The following is a 9,896-nucleotide window of genomic DNA, read 5'->3' as shown; positions in this document are numbered from 1 at the left end:
GTGTGTGTGTGTGTGTGTGTGTGTGTGTATAATGAGAGATCTTGTGACTGTGAACCATATCTAAATGTGAAATACATTTATGTTTCATATATACCTTAAAAAAACATAGTGTGAAAGTAATATTATACAATATTCTTAGTGTCCCTACCTGTCACATGAGATCAGATGTGGCATTTTCAATTTGTGTCACCATGTTGGTATGCTTCTGATTTTGGAGCATTTTGGATTTATGATTTTTGGATTAAAGATTCTTAATTTGTAGTAGAATAAGGCCAACTTTGGTTAAGGATGCCAACAAGCTGGAAACAATCAAATACTACTCATATACTACTAAGATATTTAGTATAACCATTTGCATTTTCAGGGTCTCTCAACTTTTATCACAATCCTGAATGTGGTAGTACTAAATATTTGAAATTCCTAAGAATATGAAAGAGCTTCAGATGGGAGTTAGATTATGTGATATTTAATGTACTAAACATTTTCAATTAAAACTTACTGTTATTGTCGAACGCTTTTAGAAAACAGGAAAATATAAAAAGAAAAAAGAAAACTATCCATGATCCCATTCCCTTTTGCAATATCTGTTTCTCTCTCTCTCTCTCTCTCTCTCTCTCTCTCTCTCTCTCTCTGTTTTGCTAGGAATTGAACCCAAGGTCTTATGCATACTAGAAAAATGTTTACTATTACTCACTGATATCTCTGATGCTTTTTAATGATGAAATTCATTTATAAGTGTTTCCTACAAAAATATAAGCAGAAATTCAGAAAGTAAGAATATGGGCTAAAGTATCAAAATAAAATGGTAGGTTATGATACTTAAATGGCTGTGAGATGGCATGTAGAATAAACATGATGCCCAAGTCCCCTTCTTCCAAGCAGGCAAATGTTGCTGATCAGTTGGATCACCTTTAAGGCCCACCAGCTTACAGGATATATTGTCATAATTGAGGCTAATATGGTGGCAGAGCAGGCTGCTTCTTTAACAGATTTCTTATTCTCTTTCTGCTTTCCTATCTCATCTTTGACTTAATCCATTAACATCTTCTGATTGCACAGAACTGAACCAGGCCTTCAAGGAAACATCAAAATAAGGCATGTTTTCAGCTTTATTGAGATTAAAAGCCAATGGGAGTGATGGGCATCAAATAATTATGCCAATAAACATAGTCATATCATAAGTATACTTTTGTCATTTCCATTCTGAATACTGTCTTTTTTATGAAACTAAATACTGAAAGCTTTATTTTGATTATGGAGCTTAAGTTACATTTTTCTTTTCTTTTTTTTTGATCTTTTTTGAAACAGGGTCTGCCTGTAGCCCCAGCTGGCCTGTAACTCACTATGTGGACCAGGCTGTCCTTGAACTCACAGAGATCCACCTGCCTCTGCCTCCTGAGTGGTGGTATTAAAGGCCTGCACCACTACACCTGGCTCAGGGGGCACATTTTGGTTTTATGACTTAAAATATACAGGATATTCCTATGCACACAATGTATTTATATACAAAGTAGTACTCACAAGTTATGTAGTCCCTTATGAGACATTTAAATGATTGTTAGTGGTATTTTTGGCCCTGTCATTTTTTTTTTATAGAAAACTTCATTTTTAATGCAATTGACATTAAGACGTTTGCACACGTGTTTCTAATCTCTATATATCAGATTACTACTAGTCATAGTCAGTTACTTTCTGAGCTCCTTGGCATCCGAGCATGGATATAAAGTCATCAGGTAGATTTCAATGGTAATATTTTTCACATCTACTAATTATTAGGAGCAAATTTTTATGCTTTCAAGAATTATTTTTTTAAATCATTATATAATATACCCACTTCCCAGGTAGCACCCTCCCATAGCCTCCCTGCCCCCACTAGAGCTCTTATACTCTGTTATCCCTGCTACTGTCTGCTGTGTTGTCGGGACCCCCAGCCATTCTGCACTCTTGTCCATCTGGTGAATATAGTCAGCCTATCTAGAGGTTTTAACCTTTAAAAAAGATCTCCATTTCATTTTAGACTATATTGTTTCTTGTGGAAAGACTCATTGTTTTTGCTACTAACACTGAGATGTTGGTGCTTGCATCTCTAATCTGCATGTATCTGATTATTACTAGTCATAATCGGCTGCACTTGGATCCTTGGCACCTGTGTATGTTTATAAAGTCATCGGGCAGAACAAAGAAATTGGCCCTGTCATTTTTACCTCATATGCTTATTTTAGAATATGACATCTGGGGCCACAGCTCCACCGTGATTAGGTGTGTGAGGGAAGAACAGGTGCTAAATAAGAGACAAGGACACTGACTGAAGGGCCTTGCTTAGACTTGGAGGCCAAGAAAGGCTCCCTGCTTCTACTCTGTTCATGCCTTTGTAGTCCTTTCCAGATCCTGGTATGGCTATTATCAAGATAGAGAACAGTTGTCTTAAAGCTCTCAGGAAATAGTTGAAGTTTTGGAAAATAAAGTAGGAATGGGAATTTGAAGAGGTAACACATGTAGAGATTGTGAGCCAGCTTAGAAGTCTTCAACACCACTCTTCCTACAGAGCTGCTCTTTGTTTCATGTCTGATTCCTTCTACATGAATAATCCCCATTCTTGTGTTCGGATACAACAATCCAGCATTCATTGTCATGATAAAAATAGAAAGCAACAGGCATTTATTTTTCATAGCAATACTGTCTGTTGTCTAATTTCTTGAGCCATATGCAGGCTTAACAGGCAAGGCAGTCATATGGCGGTGAGGGCCACATGCATTTAATTGGAATGATGAAAGGATGATATATGACTATTGGAGCTTACATTAGGCCGTCATGTGCCCTGTATGCTAGACATGGAGAGATAGGATTTAATGTTTACCTCGCTGAGTTTCAGTATGGTCTTGCTCTGATTCTTCTTTGTTTTTCTAGTCCTCCTTTTGGAAATGGAAACACTTACTTGATGCCATTGTATGTTGGACATATATAGCTTGTTTTTGATTCTATAAGGCTCAGAGCTAAAAGTTTGCCTTAAATCTAAGAAGAGACTTTGGAATTGGAACTTTTGGGCAATACTGGAACTGTTAAGACTATGTGGACTTTGGGAGGTCTAAATGCATTTTACATCATGAAGTATACCCAAACCATTTGTGGGTATCTCCTGAAGGCCTATGTTTCAAGGCTTGGTTGCTAGCATGAGTCTTTATTAGGAGGTGGTGGAAACTTTAATATACAAAGCCTAAGTTGAAGGAAGTTAAGATGCTGGGGACTGTGACCTTTAAGGAGACATTGGGAAACCTAACTCTTTCCTGTCTGTCTTTTGCTTCCTGGCGACTGTGAGCTTAACAGGCCTCCTTACTCATGTGTTTTTGCCATCCTGTAATGTGATGCCACAGGCTCAGAGTGATAGAGCCAAGCAATAATGGACTGAAGTGTTCAAAACCATGAACCAAAATAAACCTTCCCTCTTTTTAAATTGCTTATCTCAGATCTTCTGTTACAGTGATGGGAAGCTGACTAGTGTGCTTATATTTCAGAGAGGATGTTTTCCCATTTCAGATTGAACCCTTCTTAATATATAAGAAATATCATTTATTAAGATGATGTTTTATATGTTTAAAGTGGCAATATTTACAAACATGATCTCATAGCAGCTGCAGTTTTCTGCACTGAGACTGCATAAGCCTGGGCTTGCTGACAGCCAATCATGGACCAAGGAAGGGCTCATTGGGATGCTACGCCTCCCTGTTGACATCTGAGGAATTCTGGGGGATGGATAGTCATTGCCTTCAGTTGTGTACCAGAGGTGAGCCCATTAAACTCCTAGGGATAGCTCAAAACTTGTGGCCACACATATGGTCTGGGTTGTCATGAATATAAGAAAGGAAATTGTAGAGAGGAGATGGGATGACGGGTGAGAGGGAGAGAAGAGAAGATAGGCAGTAAAGTGAACAGAATGTACTATATACATGTATGAAATTGACAAAGAACAAATATAATAAAAATGGTACTATAAACATTCTTAAGTGTTCCTTATCAATCATCTTATGCTTGCCATTTCTTGTATCATTTTAACCACATCTGTTTTGGTTGTATCAAAGGACTTGATAAGATCTATTATAATAATCTATAGTGCAACACTTTGTAAGCTGTGAAATGTTTTCAAGTGATAAGGTGCTACTGTTCTTCAATCATCTCACTATTTCTTGAGGTATTACTATGTGGAAAGGACTGTGCTCGATGATGGAGAAGTACAGAGAACAAAGCAGACACAATTCAAAGTCTGGGTCCCATGGAACTTGTGTTCTACAAGGGAGTGACAGTTAATTACAAAGAATGTGGAATAAGTTCAGTATGATATCATCTGGAGAAATTTCAATTATGAACAAATTTATGAAAGAGATATGGTGACACAATAAATAACACTAAATGTTTGATAAATACAAACTACTGAAAGGTCAAATGTCACAATACTTAGTCTAAGCTAAACACTACAATTATAGTATTAACTTGAGATACAAGAGCAAATCTGAAAGTTCATTTTTAAAATTATTATTATATTTTCATTATTCAACATTTTAGGATTCAACTATTTTTTAAAATTTTATGTTCAGGGGCAGGAGAGATGGTTCAGTGGTTAAGAGCACTGACTGTTCTTCAGAAGACCCAGGTTTGAATCCCAGCACTCACATGGTGGCTAACAACTGTCTGTACTCCAGGTCCAGGGGATCCGACGCCTTCTTCTGTCCTTTGTAGGCACTGCACAATACGGGTACACTCACACACATACAGGCATAACACTCATACACATAAAATAAAAATCAGGAAATAAAAAAATTATGTTCAATAAAAGAACGATTTAAAAAAATATTTTCAATTGCTGGATTGCTCCTTTAGAAACTGACTATACATATATGTGATCAAATAGGTGATTCCATCTGAGTGGAACAAGTATAGTAATAAGCCATTTTAGGGTATACCAATTTTTTAATATAATTTTTTTATTGAGCTTTTAAAATTTCATAATTTCCCTCTCACATCCATACTCCCTCCACCATCCATGCCTCCCCCATCCCCCCACTGAACCTTATGCACTCTGCCATACATGCTGAGTTTTATTCATTCAGAAGTTTGTATCCAAATGCCCTTCAGTGTTAAGTGCATCCACTGGAGCCTAGTCAGCCCATATGAGTCATACTCTCCCTCACCCAGCAGCAATCAGTCTCAAATAGTTCTCAATCTGGTGCTGGCCTACCACCTATTTCTCACCTCCCCTTTGGGCTCTTGTTTAATTGAGCTGAATGGGTCCCACTTTCAATGTCACCACTGCCACAGGCTCAAATGAGCAAGCCTCATGTGGCCTGGAAACCTCCACCTCCCTATGTTCATGAACCAGCTCTGGTTCTTACAATCTTTCTGCCTCCTCTTCTGCAATGGTCCCTGAGCCATGAATGGGTGAAGTTCCATAAAGGAGTCCCATGCTACACTCTACAGTCTCTTTTTCTCTGAAACTTGGCCAGTTGTGGCCTTCTGTGTGTATCGCATTCTGATGTACATGGAAGCCTCATTGGTGAGAGGTGAGGGGAACATTAGCCCTCTCTCTTCCCCTTATCTGCTATGTTCTATGAGCCTTGGTCGCTGAAATTCAACTGCAGATGTGTCACCTAATACTGGGCATCTCCCAGGTGTATGTTCTCTGTGCCTGACCAGATGCGCAATTCTGCAGTAGCCTCCATCGGTTGCAAAGAGAAGCTTCTTTGATGAGTACTGTACAGCATGTTTGTCACTCTAAGGGAGGTCTCTTTTATCTGGCACTGTGTTCCCTAACCAAGCAGCTCCTAGGTATACTATGTATTAATGTTCAGACACGCTATGAGCATTTCTCATAGGGTTTCTACGGCATTACTTTTCCCTCTAGGTTTCCTAGCCCCCCAAGATTCATTCATCTCTACTTTTTTTTCTCCCATCTGGCTTCCCTCCTCTCTCCCTCCCTAGTCACAGTGCCCCCATGATCTCCACCCTTCCCCCAATACCTCCCAACTCCTGCCATCTTTCCTTTCCTGACTTTTTATTTTTATGTGTATGAGTGTTTTGTCTACACACACGTAAGTGCACCCATGTGTACAATGCTCATAGAGGCCAGAAAAGAGCATCGAATCCCCTGGAACTGGAGTTACACCACAGTAAACAGTTGTCAGCTGTCATGTGGGTGTTGGGAACTGAATCCAAGTCTTCTGCAAGAGCAGCCAGTGGTCTTAACCCTTGAGCCATCTCTCCAGCATCAGGGTTCTTCAATTAAAAAAAAATATTTTATTTTAAATTATGCTTTGTATACTCTATTATGTATGGGATTAAGGATGAAATTCATGGATGTACTACAGTTGGAAACTAAAATGTTCCCCAAAGGCACATGTGGTAAGGAATTGATCTCTAGATGTGGCACATTTGGTAGGTAATAGAGCTTTTTGGAAATGGGTCCTAATTGTTAATATATTTAACATTAACGAACTGTGTAATTAAAAACGAGTGTTAGGATCTCCCCCACCCATCTCTCCTCCTAGCTTGGGTCCTGTCCCATTCCTTGACTGGGTGCCCCAGACACCTGGGGAACCACCACTGCTTCTTCCTGATCCTGTGCATCCAGAGCCACTCAATTCCTTCTCAGGTCCACAGGAGCACTGCTTCTGGGCATGGGCCCACCCTCACCTCCCTCTTCTTCCTTGGGCCGCAGGACCCACAGATCTCTCTCCGACCCACAGGCCTCTCTCTCCAGGGTAAGTCTATCCTGCCCTCTGTGCCTTGACTCCCCCAGCCTCACTCACCCTCCCATCTCCCCTCCTAGCTTAGGTCCTGTCCCATTCCTTGTCTTGGTGCCCCAGACACCTGGGGAACCATCACTGCTTCCTGATCCTGTGCATCCAGAGCAACTCAGTTCCTTCTCAGGTCCCCAGGAGCACTGCTTCTGGGCCAGGCCCCCACCCTCACCTCACTCTGCTTCCCTGTGCCTGCAGGACCTGCAGGCCTCTCTCTGACCAGGGGGCTTCTCTCTTTGGGGTAAGTCGATTGGGCCCTCCATACCTTGACTTACCCAGCCTCACTGACCCACCCATCTCCCCCACTGGTCTCTACCCCTAGCCTGGCTCCTGTACCATTCCTTGTCTAGGCGCCCCAGACACCTGGGGAAACACTACTGCTTCCTGATCCTGTGCATCCAGAGCAGCTCAATTCCTTCTTAGGTCCCCAGGGGTGCTCTGGGCCTGGCCCGACCCTCACCTCTTCCTGCCTCCCTGGGTCTGCACAATCTGCAAGCCTCTTTCCTGGACACCAGGGCTGACCTTACCTCTTCCTGGTCCTTCGCATCCAGACCAACCCAGCTCCTCAGTCCAGTCCCCAGGGACCCTTGGGGCTGCCTCCCACCCCCATCTTCCTTTGCATCTCTGGGTGGGAGGGCCACCAGCTGCCCTAGACCAGCATCTTTCCTGGGCCTGGTTCCCAGGCCAATCTAACCCCTAAATTCCTGAGGCCAAAATCTATCCTGGAGGGATGCGGACTTTAGGAGAAAGCCTGAGAGAATCTGATCCTCATCCAACTTGTGCCTCTGTGGGAACCCCTGAAGACAAAAGCAATCTGGCCACTCGAAAATAAAATCAAAAGAGAGAACCGGAAGCTTAGAAAAACCAGCCTTTCATGCCCAAAAAGTAAACCACAAAGACAAAGTTCACAAAAAGAAGCAGACCTAAACTTGAAGGCTTGAGTCTCACACAAGAACCAGAAACTACAAAAGAAATTCACATGTCAAAATCACATAGAAAAAATAATAACATGAAAAACCAAAATAACATATCCCCAACAAATACCAATAGTCCTCTAGAGGAGTACAGTGAGAACCCCCTAGAGATAATGCAGGACATAGAACTCAAAAGAACAATTATAAACATCATAAAAGAATTCAGTGAATTTAAAGAACACACAAACAAAGAAATCAAAGAACTGAAGGAAGATAGGGATAAACACCTGAATGAATTCAGAAGTTAGAAACATTGAAGAATACTCAGGCTGAAATGAAGAAGGAAGTGAAACACTCAGTAAGCCAATTAGAAATGACAGGAGAAAGCCTCAACAATACGATGAATGAAATGGAAAACAGAGTATCAAGACTGGAAGATAAAGTGGACAAACTAGACCACACAAGCAAAGATTATGAAAAATTTAAGAAATCACAAGAATGGAATATGCAGGAATTGTGTGACACCATAAAAAGACCAAACTTATGAATCACAGGCATACAGGAAGGGGAATAATCCAAAGATAATGGCATGGACCAGATCTTCAACAGGATTGTGGAAGAAAATTTCCGAGAATTAAAGAAAGACATGCCCATACAAACACAAGAATCATATAGAACACCAAACAGACAGGACCAGGAAAGAAACTCTCCACAGCACATCAAAGGAAAACACTAAATGTACAAAACAAAGAGACAATACTGAAAGCTGCAAAAGAGAAACAATAAGTCACATAAAAGGAAAAACCTATTAGGATTACAGCTGACTTTTCAGTGCAAACTATGAAAGCTGGAAGAGCCTGGACCAAAGCATTCCCAGTTTAAAATGACCACAGATGCCAACCCAGATTGCTATATCCATCCAAAATATCTATTATAGTTGAAGGGGAAAGAAAAATCTTCCATGACATAAATAGGCTGAAGGAATTCTTGTCCACAAAACCAGCCCTTCAGAGAGTTCTGGAAGCAATCCAAAGAGTTGAAGAAAGGACTGACTATACCCAAGGGGTTGTGGAAAGAAATTTAATGAAGGTATGACTGGGGGAAAGTACAGCTACATGACAAATGTAAATAGAAATAAAAATGACAGGATTCAATACTCATCTTTCATTAGTACTTTTAAATATTAACAGACTGAACTCCCCAATCAAAAGACACAGACTAGGTGAATGGGTTAAGAAACAAAACCCAAATTTTTGTTGTCTGCAAGAAACCTATCTCACTTTCAAGGACAGACACTATCTTAAAGTGAAAGGATGGAAAAAAATATACCAAGCAAATGGCACTGAGAAAAAAGCATATGTAGCAATTCTAATATATGACAATATACACTTTAAACTAAAACTAACCAGAAGAGATAAAGAGGGCCACTTCATTCTGATCAAAGGAATAATAAATCAAGAAGATATTACAATCATGAACACATATTCACCAAACTCTGGTGCACCCAACTTCATAAAAACAATACTACAGGACTTTAAGACCCAGATTAATCCCAACTCATTAATAGTAGGAGACTTCAATACCCCACTGTCTCCATTAGATAGGTCATCAGGGCAGAGAGTTAACAGAGAGACATCTGAATTAAACAAAACCATATATCAAATGGACTTAACAGACATCTACCGAGCATTCTGCCCAAGCACCAAAGGACATACCTTCTACTCAGCACCCATGGAACCTTCTCCAAACTCAACCATATACTGGGGCACAAAGCAAACCTCAACAAACACAAAAAGGTTGAAAAATTCCATGCATTCTATCAGACCACACTACAATACAGCTTACAATCAGCACTGGAAGAAGCCCTAATCACCACATGAACACATGGAGATTAAACAACACACTCCTAAATGATGAATGGGTCAAAAGAGAAATTAAGAAAGAAATAAAAGCATTCCAGGAACTACATAAAAAGGACAATGCAACACAACAAAACCTCTGGTACATGCTAAAAGCTCTAAGTGCCTACATCAAAAAATCAGAAAGAACACAAATAAATGACTTAACGTTGCAACTCAACACACTTGAAAATCAACAGCAAACAAAACCCAAACCCTGCAGACAAGATGAAGTAATAAAAATCAGGGCAGAAATCAATGAAATTGAATCAAAGAAAACAATACAAAGAATCAAC

This window comes from Nannospalax galili, unplaced genomic scaffold (assembly GCF_000622305.1).
Source record: "Nannospalax galili isolate Female #2095 unplaced genomic scaffold, S.galili_v1.0 scaffold311, whole genome shotgun sequence".
Taxonomy (NCBI): Eukaryota; Metazoa; Chordata; class Mammalia; order Rodentia; family Spalacidae; genus Nannospalax; species Nannospalax galili.
Note: the sequence above shows the minus strand (reverse complement) of the source record.